We start from the raw sequence: 19,727 nt of genomic DNA on the forward strand, positions 1-19,727 counted from the left end.
CCCAAAAAAGACGGGGGTCTCAGACCCATACTAGATCTAAGGCAACTGAACAAAGTGCTTGTGAAGCGACAGTTCAGGATGCTCACGACCAGGAAAATCCTCGCGCACATTCGCCGAGGAGACTGGTTCGTGTCAATAGATCTGAAGGACGCGTATTTCCAGATACTAATAGCGTCATGTCACAGGCGATTTTTGAGATTCGCCTTCGAGGGCCAGGCATATCAGTACACAGTCCTGCCGTTCGGTTTGTCCCTGGCACCCCGTACATTTACGAAGTGCATGGACGCGGCGCTCGCACCCCTCAGAATGAGGGGCTTGCGAGTGCTGAACTATTTGGACGATTGGCTGATCTTAGCGCAATCTCGCTCAGTGCTCGTGGAGCACACGACCATGTTACTCGATCACCTCGAGAAATTAGGTCTCAAAGTCAATTGGGCGAAGAGCTCCCTGTCTCCCAGTCAGAAGATTTCTTTCCTGGGCACAGAGCTGAACTCGCTGTCTATGATAGCGCGTCTATCACCACAGCGCGCGGTGGACGTTCAGCGCGCAGCGAGCTCTTTCCGCTGCGGCGCTTCTGTCCCGCTCAAGAAATTTCAGAAAATGCTGGGTCTCATGGCCTCAGCATCCTCAGTGCTCCAGCTGGGCTTGCTCCGCATGCGCCCACTGCAGTTCTGGCTGAAAGCGCGAGTCCCACGCCGAGCGTGGAAGTCCGGTTCGCTTCATCTCAAGATCAATCAGAGGTGCGTTGCGGCTCTGAAACCTTGGAAAGTGGACGGATGGTACCGGTCAGGTGTAAGCCTGGGGACTTCCTCGAGGGTGAGGGTGGTGTCTACGGACGCATCCACCTCGGGATGGGGAGCGCTGCTCGAGGGCAGACCGTTCTTTGGCCAATGGTCAGAATGCGAGAAGCTCCTGCACATAAACTGCCTCGAAATGTTGGCAGTAGACAACGCGTTGACGCGTTTTCGTCCCCAAATAAAGGGACACCATGTTCTAGTCCGGTCGGACAACATGTCAGTGGTGTCCTACATAAATCGCCAGGGCGGCCTCAGGTCCCGAAACCTGTACAGGCTAGTGAAACGCCTCCTGGTGTGGGCTCAATACAATCTGCGCTCGCTGAAAGCAGCGCATGTGCCGGGGCTCCTGAACGTAGGACCAGACAGACTGTCCAGGAACAATGTTCCGGCAGGCGAATGGTCTCTACATCCACAGACAGTCCAGCTGCTGTGGAGGAAATTTGGCAGAGCGGAAATAGACCTGTTTGCGTCTCAAGAAAACGCTCGCTGCCCGGAGTTTTTCTCCAAGAGCAGGGACGCGCTGGCACATGTGTGGCCCCGCCGCCCGCTCTATGCTTTTCCCCCCGTCTCTCTCCTGCCTCAGGTGATAGAGCGGATAAGGGAAGAAGGATGTCCAGTACTGCTCGTAGCGCTGCTCTGGAAAAACCAACCTTGGTTCCCAGCTGTGATGCAGCTAGTGAGCACTGTCCCGTGGCCAGTGCCAGTGAGGAGAGACCTCCTCTCCCAGGCTTGCGGCTCGATATGGCATCCTCACCCGGAACTGTGGTCCCTTCATGTCTGGGCCATCAACGGGTACATGCAGAGCTCCCTAAGGGAGTGATGAACACGATCACACAGGCTAGAGCTCTGTCTACTAGATGCCTCTACGCATCGAAATGGTCAGTGTTTGCGGGCTGGTGCACAGCCCGTGACGTGTCACCCACAGCTTGTGGAGTGACGGAGGTGCTTTCCTTCCTACAAGAGCTGTTGGAAAAGGGTAGAACCCCTTCCACGCTCAAAGTCTACGTGGCGGCTATAGCAGCGTTCTCTAGAACAACGCTCCCAGAGCAATCCTCCCAGACCTCCCTCAGTCCCTGTATGGGACCTTTCTACGGTTCTGGAAGCCATGAAAGGTGGCCCGTTCGAGCCATTGCAGACGATTTATCTGAAACACCTGTCTTTTAAGACCGTGTTTCTGCTGGCTCTCGCTTCGGTGAAGCGCATAGGGGACTTACACGCGCTCTCAGTAAGCACGACGTGCATGGAGTTTGGGCCAAATGACTCGAGGGTTATACTCAAACCTAAGCACGGTTATGTTCCAAAATCTCTCAACACACCGTTTAGGGTGCAGGTTATTTCCCTGTCTGCCCTACCGGTCCCTGATGAGGAAAGAGACGCGAACCTCCTTTGCCCAGTCAGGGCGCTGCGAGCTTATGTGTCTCGCTTGTCTGTTTTTAGACAGACAGAGCAGCTCTTTGTTTCGTTCAGCGGGCGTTCTAAGGGACTAGCCGCGTCGAAACAGAGCCTATCCAGATGGATAGTTGATGCTATTGCGCTAGCTTACACTTCCAAGGGCGAGCAGTGCCCTTTGGGTGTCAGAGCGCACTCCACGAGAGGCATGGCCTCCTCGTGGGCTTGGTCGAGTGGGATTGCCTTGCAAGATATTTGTACGGCGGCGGGCTGGGCCTCCCCGTCTACATTTATAAGGTTCTATAACCTAGAGGTTCCCGCCCTGCAGGCCAGGCTGCTGTCGGTCTAGTTACCAGTATTGTCTGCCCTGATACTATCAGCCCAGAATGCTGTGTCTGCTGAGCGCAGCTCATTGATCGACAGCGTAAAGTGGTAGCACTAAATGTGTGCGGGCAGAATGTGTAAGACCCATTTTTCCACCAGTTCAGGCCGTACCCCGCCCTGTCTGTGTGATGTATTAGCGTCTAAACGACGCTGCTATGTGTGGAAGAGTACGGTTTCAACCCCTCTCTCTTCCCGGACTCCCTGTGAGCTCCATGGGTGATTGTGCACTTAATGAATCCCGGGCTTTCGCCCTTGGATCTATGGTGTCAGATCCCTGCACGCACGGCGTTTTGCATTGGGTCCCCTGAGTACTGCGTATCTTGCCGTGCATGCACACGCTCTGGTTGCTTCTATGATGAAAAACCAGATAATAGCTGCCTGCGAGCGATATTTATAGACCTAGACCACGCCCGTTTCGGCGGGACGTGACGCAGCGGGCGCGAAGCACCCTCATTGGGTCTGGCGTCACGCCAGGCCTCGCTCGATAGGCTGCTGCAGTTGCCGCAGACCAGCCAATAGGCGCGCGAGCTGTCTCGCCTATGTCTGCATGCTGCTGCAACGCGTTTTGCATTATTTCAAAATTAAGGATAATTTTTGGCTTCAATATCTCGCGGAAAAAGGATTTTCCCCTAGCGTAAGATACCTTACGCAGTACTCGTTCCCTCTTCTAGAGAGAACCGAGGTTACGTTAGTAACCGAGTACGTTTTTTCCCCTATTTGAATACAGTTATTTAATAGTGTGTGTATGCAGTGCTAGACACTGAGTTCTATCTATTGTTTAAGTGCACTTCACCGTTGGAGTGTCACTGCTATACTTGCATCATAAATATTGTGCATATTTTCAATATTTAAATGACTTCAGGAAAGATGTCAATAAAACAACAATAAATCTAATAATTGCACTTAGTGTTAGGTACGTGCCACCTAATATGGCCTAATAGTCCTAGGAAAGCAACTATCTGTCATTTTACATTGCAGTCATTTAAATGTAAGTACAGTATTATAGCTGTGTGTCATAATACAGTAGTGAAATATGGTAGCCTACTGTTGTGTATAGGGGAAAAGGTAGAGGAATTACTATGATCAAAATACATTTTCGACCCTTCTTTAGCAAGCTAAACATTTTATGACTATATAATTTGTCATATATTTTACATTACATGTTATAAATGTAAATTTATTTTAAATTATATTTCAGAATATATTTCAAAATGATAAATATAAGTGAACAACAATGCAAATATATTTCAATGCATTTGGAATATATGCCACATATATTTTTGACACTTTAAAATATATTAAGATATTTAACGCAACATCCATTTTGGTGTTGTTCCAATGCACCATGTCTTTTTTGGACCACAGAAGCAAAAATGTAGAAAAATGTCCTGCCTCAAGTTTTAAACTTTACAAAAAGGATACAAAAGTATCATATAATGATACAATGAGATGTGCACCATATGGAAAGTGTTCAGAGAGTGCGTGTGAGCCGCCAGTAGCCGCTCACGCATATACACAAATCTGAGGATGCAATTCACAAAACATATCTGAAGATTTTCACAGTGAGGAGGATATGTATTTCTATACTCAGCCGTACCTTTATGAACCAAAGTACTGGAAAATCAAGCTTAGAGAGACAGAAGAAGCTGAGGCAGAAGCTAAAGTCAGACAGCACGTATATACACGAGACCCAGTGGTGTTCATGTAGTCAGTGCCAAGAGAAGAAGAGAGCCTGTACTGGGATGGAATGTTCCCGCTTCAGTCAAAGAAACCACATCTTCACACAACTGATGACCCAGACATTCCGCCTCTGTTAAGCTAGACTAACAGAAACAACAGCTGAGGGCATGTTTGGACATGTGTGTGTGACACAGTTATAAATAACTAAATACCAATCTCTATAAACACAAACATAAGGCAAACATGCTTACTTTTAGGTCAATGACTAACACCTCAAGGTAACTTCTGCAGCAAATAATCACAGATAACAAGAATAAATGTCCTTTCAGGCAGAGAAATTCCTGAGGTTTTTGAACGATAGCACAGAGACGGCATACATTAATTTTTTAGTGATATCATATTTCATCTAAATGATGTTTTATTAACAAACTTTGGGAGGAGCACTTTAAGATAATTAACACGAGTGGAGAGCACTCTGCAATCAATGACAAGAGGTATATATAGATTCAGCAATATCACCTCAATCCCTTGACAGTTTAGCAGCAGTTTAGTAGCTTCTTGGTTCGCCGCTCTGCTACTATGTCTCAGCGACTAAGCTCTTCATCTGACGAAGAAGCAAACATTGCCAGAGATGCATCTTCGCATTCCGCCGGCCCCATGACCATTCCTCCTACGCTGGACGTCGCACCTGAGCCCCAGGCTTCTTCACGTGGCCGCACACCGGCCCGAACAGCCCTGCGCTAACCAAGACGTCGAGGCCAGTCTTCGCCGCCCCCGGCAAGACTTCCATCTTCCTCCCCGGCCTCCTCCTACCGCTCGGCCGTCCCGATGATCCCACCTATCGGGAAATGGACCGTAGCTGGATTGAGGCAAGCGCTGGGTAATTCAGACATACAGGCTTCGCGAAAAATGAACAAAGCGGAGCTGTATGATCTCCTTGCAGTCAACTCCAACAGTCAACAAGACGACCTACAGGCAGAGCAAAGCCCGCAGGGCCCAAAAGTCGCCTGCCCAGTCACCACCGTCGTTCTCCCACACAAGATCCGGCTCGCTTCGCCCATCGAGCCGCAGCAACAGGCCTTCAGCAAGCCTGGGCCGTGCCCCAGATTCCGCCGTTACAGGGCCACTCCCACCTCTGACGAGGCCAAGCCCTCCACCACAGCTTCTGCTGCCGCAGAGCCGCATGCAGCCGGGCCCAGCGGCCTCCCCACAGCCTCTCAGTTCTATACTCACGCTGTTCATAACCCTTTTCCTTTTCAGTGGCCTCCAGCTCCAGTCGCAGACACTAGCGCGAGGCTATTGCCGCTAACATCACAGGCCCAACCTTTTCAACAGTCTCACCCAACAGGTTACAACCCCGCCCACATCCAGTGGCCTGCAGCTCCAGTAGCTCAAACAAGCGCGAGCCTGCCTCCGCTTGCAACACAAGCCCATACTTCATACTACCATCCTTTCCTTTCTATCCTCCAACTAACTTTCCTTGCAAGCCACAGCGGGTAATCCAAATGTGAGGCCGCCGCCAACATCTGCAGCCCCGGCTTATACCCTCCCCAGCTCCCTCATTCAAACTAAGTCACAACATTCTCTCTTCACAGCAACACCGATGCCCGTTCCGTCCAATGCCATCGCCATGGAACCACCACCAGTGTCCCAAAGCATCCGCGCATACAGATGGTGGCCAACCAGAATGAGACTTTTACCGCCGCCGTTCCCGCGGCGGCAAAATTGGGATGTGTATTTGCTGCCTTTTACCGCTGAGTGGCGCTGTAATCACAGACTTCAAAAGTGTCAGTTTATTCTCTTTATGACGTAATCTGCCGCGGCAGTAATCTGAGCTGAGGTCACAGATAAATTCAAGATAAATATTGTGGTTAAACGAATTCAAATTCATTAAATTTAAACAAAGTAGACACACGTTAACATTGTGTGCCCAGTTTTTCTATAATTTAGAAAGGCTATGTCAATACGTTACTTACTTCGTGTTATTTTAATGTGTTTGTAGATTTATTAACTGAAACATAACAGTGAAATAAATTAAAATAATTTACCGTAAAATTAAAACATTTTCAGGACTTGCAGTTACCCGATGTTAGTCAGTTTAAGCATTCTTTGTTATATTCAGAATTAAATAGGCTTACATGTTGTTATGATTATCATTTGAATTCTTTAATAAATAATCAACCACAATGCCTATTAGCCTACTGCCGCAGCAAAAATAAACCAGTCGAATTTCAAAGTCGTTCGCGCACAGCAGCAACTGCGGCATTTTAAAAGGTAAGTTTCCTATCTGTTTATAAAAAAAAAAAAAAAAAAATGTGGCGCAAGATCTTGTAAAAAAAAAACAACAAAAAAAAACTTTTTTCATTATTTGAACAAAAATGAGACTGATTGAATATGTAAAAATATAAACAAACAAAGCAGAGAATAAAACAAACTTTTAGGGAAAGAATATAGGCCTATTATGCTACAACAGAATTGGTTAACATTAACGAAAGCAAAATATGTAAAAATACATTTCAAACAATATAAAACCAAACAAATTCGTGGCCGAGTGGTAGGCTATAACGTTCAAATCCCGAACAAACATGGGCTACTTTTTTATTATTAATGCAGAAAGATTTGATAGTTCTAAAATATTGCTACACCATAGCCTATTGTTTTTTTCTCATAGCCTATTTTAAATATTTTATATTTATAAAATAAAATTACCATTAATTTCCATTTTACATTAGGGACAATTTTTATCCAACAGAATGGCTGAATTAACATCTGCATAATAATAATAATAAATAAACAAACAAACAGCACATGTCTTGTAAAAACACTTTTTAAAAATTTTTTCGACACATAATTTCGAGACAGTAAATTGCCAATGTTAAAAAAAAATATGACATATGACAAACTTTTAAAACAGAGAAAATAGTTTACCTAGGCTATTCAGACGATAGCTCTGTGGTCAATGCAATAACAATAGCCTCTCGAAGCTTCAAACGATCTGAGATCGAATCTCAGTGTAGCCGACAGTGTTTATGTTTTTCCGTTCTTGATGCTTAAATATGCATCTGTTTATTAAAGTCAATCATCTTGTTTAATTATCAATTGTACATTACAACATAAATTTGCTACATTCCAGTTGAGCCGCTGCAAAGACGACACATCTGATGAAGGAAGACTGTCAGCCGATTGCACCAGAAAATGAAGATGATGAAGCTTGTCTTTAATCTGCTAAATTATTTTTTGTGTGTGTGTGAATCATTCACGAGATTGAGATGACTGACAGTGATACCGGGCCATAGCAACGGAAGACATTTTTCAAAACAGATCGAACAAATCAGAAAAATACTTTCAATACAGTATTGCTTTCAATTAAAAAATAAACAATGAAAATGTAAAAGAAAAAGAAAATTAATTAAGTTTGAAAACCCATCGCACATTTCAAGGTATGAATAAAGTGTCGGGACAGTTTATTTATTTAAACAGGGTTGCATCGATAGAGTTTATTCCCTTTGTGATGCAAAATAAGAAACACAGAATCTTATTCTTGCAACATTTTAAATTTCTATTGTCAAAGAAATTGCAGCTAAATTAAAAAATTAAAACGGTACAAAACGAAAAAAGTTCAAAGCAACATAAATTAAGAACAGGCGTTTTTCTTCGCCTCTCTGTATTTTTTTAGTAAGTTTGGTCTCCCTCACTGCGCGCGGCGGGTCTTTCTCGAAATTAAGCATTTCAGCGTAAAAAAAACACCATACAGCTAATACTGTATATGTCGCTGTGTGTCATCCACACAAATCACGAAAGAAAAAACTGTAACAAATAGCTTTTGTTCCTTCAAAGATACAACATGCCTTGCTGAATTCACCTCACAATAAAACGAGGTGGGTCGCGAATTAAAGAGCTCTGTATCTGCTAAATTGAAATTGTGTGTGGAAAACCTTTAAATACAATCAATAAAACTACAATATATAATTTAATAAGATATAGGGCCTACTGCACATAGGCTATGGACTTTTGGAGATTTTGAGATTAATCCTTAAAAGAATTTTGCCTTTGCTTGCTCAACAGGCTGGCTCCGACACTCTCCATATGAAAGAAGGAACATTAACACCTCTGTCCTGCACCCCCACGATAAAGCAACTATTGCCTTCTCCAAACCCCCCACAGGCTAGCTGAGTTTGCAAAACAAAACAAAGAGTTTGCCACTCGTCGTGGTGTGCCCAAACACTTAATTATAAACTTCAATATTTCATTCAAAACAATCTCAAGACGCTTTGTGACATTTTGAAAAGCCGTGGATGCATTACTGCCGAACGCAACAGAATACTGGTTCTGATTTTATTGTTTGTCGTTTAAACGTCATATATATATATATATAATTTTTTTTTTTTAACAGAACTGCTTTTGAAATTACCATTGGAATTATTATAGGCTACAGAAGTAAAGTCATTGTATAATATTTGCTCCTTAGTGTAAAATGGAAATGCATGGTGATTTTATTGTGTAAATAGACTATAAGCAAAAAAAAAACTATGTTTTAGAACTAGACAAATCTCTCTGCGTCAACAATAGACTATAAAATGCATTAATAGGCTAATATAAAAAAATCACTGCCGCGTTTGTCGAACACTAATTCAACATGCCAGAATAAAACCTGGCTTTAGAACAATGCATAGCGCCACTCGTCGTGGTGTGCCAAAATTTTTACAATCATTTAGTTTAATTTATTTCAGTGTTAATGTTTGAGTTAAAAAATCCTCTACAAATTAAAGTAACACAAAGTCGGCTATAAGAGTCCTTTATAGGCTACTAAAAAGCAAAGGGCTTACAGTCTTAACATTTAGGCTACTTTGCTTAAATTCGATACATTTATTTTCAGTAGGGCCTAATAAATTTGTAGGGATGTAATTTCAGTATGCTTTACCAACGCTATGTATTCAATTAAAGTTCCAAGAGGTCTGGTATATTTCCTTCAGCTGACAAGTGCACAGCAAAAATCACAACTTGTGTTTGCTGCGAACGCAAGTTATTTAAGGTGTCTCAACTGTACACAGTCTACCCTACAGTGTGAATTCGTTACAAGGTTTCATTTAATTTAATTAATGTGCAGCAATTTGTACAAATAGAGTCTATAGGCATATACTGTTGTAGCCATTAAATAATCTCATTTAGTATCATATTTGTTAAAATATTCTAATGTTATTTTTTTCCATCTATGTTGAATATGAAAAGTGAACAGCACAAGTAAGATAGGATGCATTATATCGAGAGATGGATATGGAGTGGGTCAGACATGATTTTGACCACTTCATTAAGTTTTGTTTAGTAGAAAACCTTTCTTTAAAGTGAATTTCGTTTTCTATAAATTGTATCTTAATTTTAATAAATTTTTCATCAACCCTTGCCTGGATTTAATAAGTAAGAGAAGCAAATATAACAGACACTAATCATGGAGGCGCCCGCGCGGTCACTTGCATTGCACGTCAGCTGGAGCGCATCTCATCCTCCTAACTTAACGAAACTCAGCGTATGCCTCACACAGACATGATAAATACATCAAATACACAAAGCTTGAAATGTCTTCAAACGAAATAATTCAAAACGAAAAGAAAAAGGCTACTCTCTGATTATGTTTTTATGTGCATTTCTCTCTAGGTGGGTTCACTACAAATATGGCGATCGTCAACTTCATCTTTGCAGTCGACACTGTCAGAAAACACCAGTTTATTGATAAAAATCAATGCACGCATCACCGGATAAATACACATCTTGCTTGTTGCTTGCACGCACACATATTATGTCGAAAAAACGAAATATTATGTTGAAATAACATTATTATTATTAATAATACATCTTTTAGAATATTTGATTAAATGCTGATTGTTGCGCTTGTTCAATTTAATTAAATTAAAACTTTAATTGTGATAATTAAAATAATTGAAAATTAAATATTTAGTGGCCAAGTTTTGCTAATTTATTATATAGGCTATTATATGCCTATTGCCTATATTAAGTAGGTCATATTAAGACAAGGCATATATTAAGTTATTTTAGCTGTTATGAGAAAAATAAATCTAAGGAAATCTAAAATCTAAATCTAAAAAAAAAATCTAACGCCAATTCAACATGCCAGAATAAAACCTGATTTTTGAACAATGCGTAACGCCACTCGGCCTGGTGTGCCAAAACACTACATTTTAAACTTCAATGTTTAATTCAAAACAATCTCAAAACGCGTTGTGACATTTTTTTTAAGCAGCCTAGCCTACATACATTAAGGGCATTGAAACCAGGATCTTAACTAAAACGCGTTCCGCGTAATCTCTCAAAAATTATGCCACACTACTCCATGTTTTTTTTTTAAGGACTGCTTTTGAAATCACTATAAATTACTATGCAATTGTATCGCTCACGAGAGCTCTTCATTTATCTAATTCTTCAATAGAATCGTAAAAATATTCAGTGTCATTGCTCCTAATATCGTCTCTATTTTTTACTTTTGATTCTATTTTTTCAGTTCTAAAATTGATTCTATCTTTGGTTCTATTCTGTTGTAGCCTAATAGGCCTATTTATATATATGAAAAATATGCCTATTAGGCTTAGGGTTTTATATTTAACCCACTTACATTTTAAAATACGGCAATTGCTGCTGTTTTGCACAATGTCCCTTTGCGCCACCTGGCGGTCATTTCGGGAACGACTTTGAAATGCGGCTGGTTTATTTTTGCCGCGGTGGTAATAGGCATTCTGGTTGTCCACCATCTGTAGATCCTCTCAGATGCAGATGTAGACCTTCTCTTCTCTCTCTGCTCCCCGCAGCCGAACCAGAACGCCAAATCGATTGTGGAGATTTCTCCGTTACCCTGAAAAACACTCATCCCGCATTCTTTCATTTTCAATTGCTTTTTCCCGTTTCACTGAAATAATCTGTTCAGCTTTCCCCCACAGGCGGCGCAAACTGAATGATTATCTGGCAATCATAGCCGAGCTCGCGCTGTCCTATGGGCAAACTTCTATACGTACCATAAACATTTTTCAGCCAAAAGTGCCATGCGAGTCGCACAGTGGAGCCAGTGCACATACTGGGGTGCACTCGACCCAGATCTCCACAGCAGGGTGTTTTTAGACTGCAAAAATATTTCTTGCGCGGACTGCAGGTCAGTGACGCACTCAACTGCATCGTGCCCGCAGGTTAACCCCTCTTCTCTTCCCGGCTCGGGAACAAGCACTGCTAAATCCACCAGCTACGTGCCTCGCGCAGCAACCACCAGCACAAACCAGGACTCTTTCAACGAAAGCAGACAGCCCTGTAACAATTTTAACTCGGGTAAATGTACCAGATCACACTGCCGGTTCATGCACATCTGTAGCTTTTGTGGCGGTGCTCACGCCCGCATTGTATGTCCAGTGTGCAAATCTGTGAATAAAAAAAATCGAAAAATTATTTGACGACTCCAGTAAATATTTTGCGCATGCACTTCGAACTAGCTCATCACCCGGATGCTGAATTTACTCATTATTTGCTGTCTGGCCTAAAAAACGGCTTTAAACCCGGCCTAGAATGCCCGCTCTCCCAAAATATCACATGTAATAATCTTCAATCTGCCCTCATAGAACCTGAAGTCATAGACAATCTGATCAAAAAAGAAGTCGAGTCAGGCTTCATGATCGGCCCGTTTGACAATCCTCCATTTAACCCTCTGAGGCCGGCGTGTTTTGCTGGATTTTCTTCACATAGTAGCACAATAAACTTAAATTACTCCGTCATTTATGGTCATACAAAAAAAGAAATATGAAAAAAAGAATCTGTGAGATGTCTACTTTTGTATGTGTCTGCTTACAATCAAATCAAAACATTGTGCTTTTGTAAAATAAAGAAAATAAACAGGTGTGCTGTCTGCCTCTCCGTCTCTGTGAACTTTTTTTTCTTGAGCATATCTGTCTATAAACTAAAACAAAACTCAGCGAACTCACTTGTGTTGTGGCAAAAATTCTCATTAAACAATCAACACTGCGTAATAGACACTCTGAAATTCTTATGATCATTAAAAGTATATTATTCTTGCAAGAAGGCCTAGTTGCCGTACAGAAGTCACAAAGTACGATCTATGAAGCAAGTGCGACCACGGAGGAAGGGCAGAAGAGCTCTTATACTATTTTCAAGGCCGGGCTCTTATCTATACAAGGAAAGGTTTTCTCTGCCAATGATCTAATACTGCTGAGTTTATTCTTACCAGTTGAACAAACTCACAAGTTCTAAATTGGGCGACCTCTGACCCCTAGGGGTCAGGGGTCCCTTTTCAATCTGCCTCCTCCTGACGTTTCACCTGTTACCCAGTGTTAAGAGACACACACACACACATTATTCATCAGTGGCCAGACCATGTACAGTCTAGCAAGGGTCATTTCAATGTCTTACTGAAAGTAAATGAAAATCAATACTGCAAATCAATGAAATTTTCCATTACACTTGTCACATTTATGAGCCATATATCTTTATAAACATTTAAGTGTGTACTTTTAAATGATCGGATTCAAACTGAAAACTAATATTCTCTGTTTAAGTAATTTGTATAAAACCAACAAGATGTCCAGTTTCTCAAACCCTTGCTCATTATTTTTAATTTGACCACGCCCACGCCCACGCCCACGCCTACCTCAGAAGAAGAAGAGATTTAAGGTAAGAAATTATTAATTATATTAGTTAATGTTATTGTTGCATAAACTTCACATTGCAGTTGAACTGTTGCTAGATATATGGTGAATATTAAAATATTTAGACCTGTGTTTACTGTTAAATACTGTGTTTGTGGATATCTGCTCAAATGTAGATATGTATTATATGGTAGGCCTATATTGTTGGAAACATTTGTGTGTGTGTGTGTGTGTGTGTGTGTGTGTGTGTGTATTCTGTGAATTTTAAAAAGCAATTTTATCTAGAAAAATCTAAAATCTATTCCCAAAATCATGCAGCCCTATAGTTAATCTTGATATCAGTATGTTCACAGTTTTTATATTATTTTATTTTTTAAAGGGACCAGATGCCCCACTGATGAGTCCTGCTGACTTCAACATTCGTCTCTGTACATGAACATGGTAAAGTGAAAATCAAACACCTTGGAAATGAAAGGTATGTACAATGTTATTAGGAATGGGACAAAGGTCTCTGTCTTTGGATCATTGTTTTCAATAATGTGCTTTTTTGTCATTTGTTGTGTATCTTTGGATTATGTTATGTTGTAAATAAATCCAAACAATCAAAAAGCCATTATTTTTTAAATCTCCTCATTCTTTGTGCAAGGTTGCTCAGAATGACAGGGCCTGATAGCTCCTAATAGGGCCATTAGGGGAGGGTCTTTGTCTTTCTCAGGTGTGAAAGCCATAAATATTCAGGATGTGTTTACACCTCTTCGCATAAAGCTTTCATACACAAAACACGTCTTACAAATTTTAAATCAATATATTGTCTTATCTGAATGAGCAGTCAGGGTGATTTTCACATAGTTTTGGAGCAAATATTTTAGGCTACATGATACAATTTTCAAAAGTCGTGTGAAGAAATAATCAGTATGGGTTTCATGGCCTTATTTCAGTGACAATTTTTTCTTGTATTTTCACAAACCACGCATAAATGTCATTATCTCAAAACTATAAACTTTTACATACATGCGGCTGATATATTATTGTAGCAGAGTTTGTGCTGAATACAGTGTAATCAGACTTTAGCCATGAAAATGTCACAAGTAACAAAAATAAGCACAAATGTCAGAGCATGTCAGAACACCTCCAGGGCCAGAATACACCTCAGACCCCAGAGGGCTAATCTATTTCGTATTAGCCCAATTGGAGTGGCTACAAGAAAATTATTGGGCAAAAAACGCCTAATAATCGACCTGTCAGCCCCGCACAATTCCCTGTTCCCAAGCATAAACAGCTTGATCCCTCTCGACGAATTTTCACTTAAATACCACGAATTGAATTTAATGTTTTGGATACCAGCATTAAATTATTGTTTTTATTATTATTTTACTGACTCGAAGTTGGCACTGTGCATGTAGAATACCCCAAATAGCAGGTTTTATTTATGGGAGAAAAAAGGGCTGTCAAAGTTACTGGCGCCAAGAAAGCCTATCTTTGGATAACTCTTAAACTCTTTGTCAAAAGTCGATAGCTGTAATGTTTCAGTGCAGAAGGAAGCCCGTGAGCCACGAAGGTAAGTTTGCGTGCAGATTAGGCTAATTTCCGCCTATTAGACAGCCTAACGTTAGTCAGCTCATCGTTTTTTGTTTTGCTTCACTTATATCTCTTAAACCTTTAAAATGGAGTTTAGGAAGATGTATGTAACCACAGTCGTTAGCTTTGGTTAACTATTGAAGCCTTTTCTCTTGTCAAAAGGCTCAACGCGACTGCAGACTTTGAGGAACACTGCTGGCAGCAGCTACGTCTGTGTCCGTTCCATTCTAATCAATGACAGCGTAACTGTTATGATGAGGCAGGAATGAAGCGGAGAGAGATGCAAGCATGCTTTAATAGAACAAACAGGAAATCCAGGCAGACAACAGAACACGGAACTCAGGACAGGAAACAGCTACAACGACCGACAAACAACAACTGAAGCACAGAGGTTTAAATATAAATGCAAACAAGCTAAACAAGATAACAATGGTAAATAAGAAACACCTGGGGAGACTAATCAATTTAACGGAGAACTGCTAAACACGGGACAAGATAAAGGAACACAGACATGAATCATTGCATAACCCCCCTTGAGAGTGGTTTCCAGACACTCCCCAGGAAACAATAGTCCAGGAGGGTGGTGGAGCGGAGGTAGACCCGGGGGCGGGATGGAGGGCCAGGCCCGTGGAGCTGAAGAGGGCCTGGAGACTGCGGCAAGACGGGAGGCCAGGGCGGAGCAGGCAGTGCAGGCGACCAGGGCGGAGCAGGCAGTGCAGGCGACCAGGGCGGAGCAGGCAGTGCAGGCGACCAGGGCGAAGCAGGCAGTGCAGGCGGCCAGGGCGGAGCAGGCAGTGCAGGCGACCAGGGCACAGGAACAGACACTGGCTCAGGAACAGACACCGGCTCAGGAACATGAACAGACACCGGCTCAGGAACATACACCATGGCAGCGGCCATCTCTGTTGAGGGCTCAGGTTCAGGTGTGGCGATGGCCATCTCTGCTGAGGGCTCAGGTTCAGGCGTGGCGGCGGCCATCTCTGCTGAAGGCTCAGGCGACGTGGCGGTGGCCATCTTGTCTGGAGACACTGGCTCGGTGGCGGCCATCTTATCCGGAGACACTGGCTCGGCGGCAGACATGGCATGAAGAGACTCAGACTTGGCAGGCGTGACGTGAAGAGACTCAAACTTGGCAGACGTGATGTGAAGAGACTCAGACTTGGCAGGCGTGACGTGAAGAGACTCAGACTTGGCAGGTGTGACGTGAAGAGACTCAAGACATGGCTGGCGTGACGTGAAGAGACTCAGACATGGCAGGCGTGATGTGAAGAGACTCAGACATGGCAGAAGTGACGTGAACAGTCTCTGGATCGGCAGACGTGACGTGAACAGTCTCTGGATCGGCAGACGTGACCAGAACAGTCTCTGGATCGGCAGATGTGACGTGAACAGTCTCTGGATCGGCAGACGTGACGTGAACAGTCTCTGGATCGGCAGAAGTGACGTGGAGCGCAGGCTCGGCAGGGCTGACGTGAAGAAGCTCAGGTTCAGGAACAGGCTCAGACTCAGGAATAGACGTGGTCTCAGGAACAGAAAGAGACTCAGGAAGCGTGGAGGCGGCCATCCTGGGAACCAGAATCAGGCGTGGCCGCCTTCTTGGCTGGAGACACTCAGGCGACATGGCTGCAGCCATCCTGGGAAACAGAATCAGGCGTGGCCGCCTACTTGGCTGGAGATTCCCCTTTAATGCTGCTGGATTCATCTTTGGTCGGTCGTTCTGTTATGATGAGGCAGGAATGAAGCGGAGAGAGAATCCATATGCAAGCATACTTTAATAGAACAAACAGGAAATCCAGGCAGACAACAGAACACGGAACTCAGGACAGGAAACAGCTACAACGACCAACAAACAACAACTGAAGCACAGAGGTTTAAATACAAATGCAAACAAGCTAAACAAGATAACAAGGGGGCATGGTAAATAAGAAACACCTGGGGAGACTAATCAACATAACTGAGAACTGCTAAACATGGGACAAGACAGAGGAACACAGACATGAATCATTACAGTAACCTCGTATCTCCCAGCTCCCAAGCAAGCGTGCCGCACAAGCCCTGAAAAGTGAAGCCAAAACGTCTCGATCGCCCCCCCGGTGACTGGTCCTAGTATAGGTCATAAGCCCCGCCTCCCCGTGTTATTCAACGGGACGTGAGGCCAACTAAACAATTAAATTACACTTCAAATATCTTTTTGGTTTCTTTCATTTGCTGTCGTTATTATCACAGTGATGTAAGTTCAAGTGTCTGTTTCAAAAATAAGTTGGTTTTTAGTTAGTTACGTGATGCTATAAAAACGGTGGTGTAACGTCATGATTGACAGGTTCTCTGAGCGAAGAATGGACATTTTTTCCGGGATCTTTGGAGGATTGAGGAGATTGTATTTACTTTATTTTAACAAGCCTCTTGTCGTACTGCAATCAATTTATAAAAAAGTGCACTCAGGGAGAGTGCCTTCTGCGAGAGTGAGGGCGGAGCGTTAATTTCGCGGCTTTACTTCCTGCTCATTACAGCGCAGGTCTGGTCCCGAGATCACTACTGCGCAGACTCAAGTTCCAAGATTTCAGCGCCATATCGGGACACTGGCGGCTTCAGTTCTCACCAATGGAAGAGAGAGCAAAGGGGTGTCGTTAATCTTTTTTTACAGTATATGCTCCCGAGTCATAAATCTCATATCTCCGATTAAACATGATTTTGGGGAAATGTTGTGTTAATGTTGGTACACATTTGGCCTCACAGCAGACACAGTGACAAAATCCTCCGGTCGAGTACCCATGTTCCTATTTTCTGTTTTCTCTTTTGTCCAGCGAGCATTGGTCTCACAGCGAATGCAGTGTGAGAAAATCTCCCGGTTGAGTACTCATTTTCCTCTTTTTTCTGGTTTCTCCTTCTGTCCAGCCAGCATTGGTCTCACAGCGGACGTAGCGAGAACTTTCCCGTTATAGGCACTTACGTTTTCTCTCCTGTCCAGCGAGCATTGGTCTCACAGCGGACGCAGTGAGAAAATCTCCCGGTCGAGTACTCATTTTCCACTTTCTGTCCAGCGAGCATTGGTCTCACAGCGGACGCATCGAGAACTTTCCCGGTAGAGCATTTAAGTTTTCTCATCCGTCCAGCGAGCATTGGTCTCACAGCGGACGCAGTGAGAAAATCTCCTGGTCAAGTACTCATCTTCCTCTTTCCTGTTTTTTCTTTCTGTCCAGCAAACACTGGTCTCACAGCAGACACAACAAGAACTTTCCCGTAAGCATAGTTCGGAATTGTCACTCCACCGTCGGCTGGTAGGACCGCGACCCGCCCCCGTCAAAGCTACATGGGCCTCTCGGTTTGCCGTCTGTGATCTGCTGTGAACTGCTCCCATCAAGAAAGGCGCAAAATCTCCTGATGGGTCATTCAAAATTACAACTGCTCCCCATTCACAGTCCGGCGGCTGTCCTCTGCTCTTAGTCTTTTGGGGGGAGTACTCTGGGTTCATGCCGAACTCAGAGCTCGGAGCCCTCCCCCCGGACAACACACCAAATACGCTTTAAACTTTACCCCCTCTAATTGTATGTAAGTGTGAACTGAACTCGTGAAATCGTGAAATTATGTTTTATTAACAAAGTTCGGGATGAGAACCTTTATACATCTTTTGTACACATATTTATCTGCATATGCTGAAATGATATGCACTTTGTGGTACTGTACAAATATTTTGAGTGTCCCTTATTCTGTCCCTTATTTTCCTATAAAGAACCACGATTGTCCCTTATTTTCCTTTCCATAAGTTGACAACCCTACTCACACACAATTGTGTGGTTTTGTCAGGAATGCATTTCTTACTCTTAGACTCATCTTTGAGCAATTGATGTCATGTATTTATTTTTTCTGAATTAGCTTTTAATCATTTACTTGTGTAATTTGCATGATACAATTTTACCTGACAAATAAAATGATTCAAGTAGTGGGCATTTGAGGCTATTCGCCTTGATGCCAGGGGTGGGGATATAATCAAATGCCTTAAACAGGGCCACTAGTCATCCAGGTCTCAATGAAGGTTTTGACCTTTCACCCTTTTTGTAATTGTTGCGTCTCAATAAGGACAGTATATTGCTGTTTGTAAATGATGACTAGTTTTTGAATGCAATAGACCCAATAGCCATTTTTGTACACTATTCATGATGTTTTATACCATCTTGACTATGATTTAAGAATTATGATGTGTAACTGGTTTATTGACTTTTGGTGCATATTGTGTGGCATACATTGAATGTTTGCAGTGGTGTCACTCCTGTTTTTCAACTTGGAGATCTCTCATTTGGTCTTGTATGTTTTAACCTCTGGCATAGGCCTATGTCACGAAAATATTGAAGACCGGAAGTACGTCTTTTAGTAGGGATATGGCTCTTCCGGTTAGCTTTTTACAATGGCGGAGTCCGATAGATACCGCTGGATCAAATCTCTCTGCAACCTGCCTGAAGTCACATATGACGATGTGGTTCTGATGGTAAATGAAAACTCTCAAGTGGAAACGCCAAAACTGAGGAAAGGGTACAAGTTCTTCTGGGAGAAATTCATTTTCAATTACAGAGGTAAGTGTTTGAATTCCGCTGACACGCTGTCGCTATGTCAAAGTGCTTGAATGTCAAAGTGTATTTATATAGCTAGCACACGAATGTGTCAGATAAGTGTAATACGTATGTCAGATAAAACATCCTTTTTTTTACCGCATCCCGGTACACTACAACAACAGCTGCGGGTGTAGCCTGCCATTGTTGTTATAGCTCTAGCCGTTCGCCAGTAAGGTAAACGTTTCTATGGTAACAGTGAGTTGGCCCAATCAGCAGACGTTGCTGCTACGCTTAGGATTGTGGGTAGTGTAATTTTTTTTTCATAAGATCGCGGATGAAACATGTTTTTCTTAAAACAAGGTTGATTTCATACGAACTTATAGCTTCTACAGGAGCAAAAACCTTAGTTTCACAACCTCATAGCTCGTGGTCAGTCTACCTCGGATGGTTTAGACATTATGGCTGATAATCTAAATCCTTATCGAGAAATACTGTTGACCGGAAGTTCTGAATCCCTACTCCGCGTTCCGGAAGCAATTCCGGAAGAAATTGTGTTGCAAGTGCCAGAGTGGCACACCTGATTCTATCTGTTTGTTACCAACACCCCGATGAAGGCCAGTGGGAGCGTTGGTGTTTTAATGCTTTAGCCCTCTAAAACAATAAAGGCTTTTTAACTTTTGCATCCTACTGAGTGCCTG

General features: G+C 42.9%; 1 long non-coding RNA gene across 1 annotated transcript in view; it reads left to right on the top strand.

The window, feature by feature from the left end:
* Window positions 1-19,727, top strand: part of LOC308689647 — a 1,235,845-nt gene that overhangs the window by 262,844 nt on the left and 953,274 nt on the right. The window contains exon 2 of the long non-coding RNA XR_014030028.1: window positions 13,380-13,645. This is a non-coding gene — a long non-coding RNA (uncharacterized lncRNA). The remainder of the gene's footprint in view (window positions 1-13,379; window positions 13,646-19,727) is intronic.

This window comes from Scardinius erythrophthalmus (assembly GCF_964197995.2).
Source record: "Scardinius erythrophthalmus genome assembly, chromosome: 4".
Taxonomy (NCBI): domain Eukaryota; kingdom Metazoa; phylum Chordata; class Actinopteri; order Cypriniformes; family Leuciscidae; genus Scardinius; species Scardinius erythrophthalmus.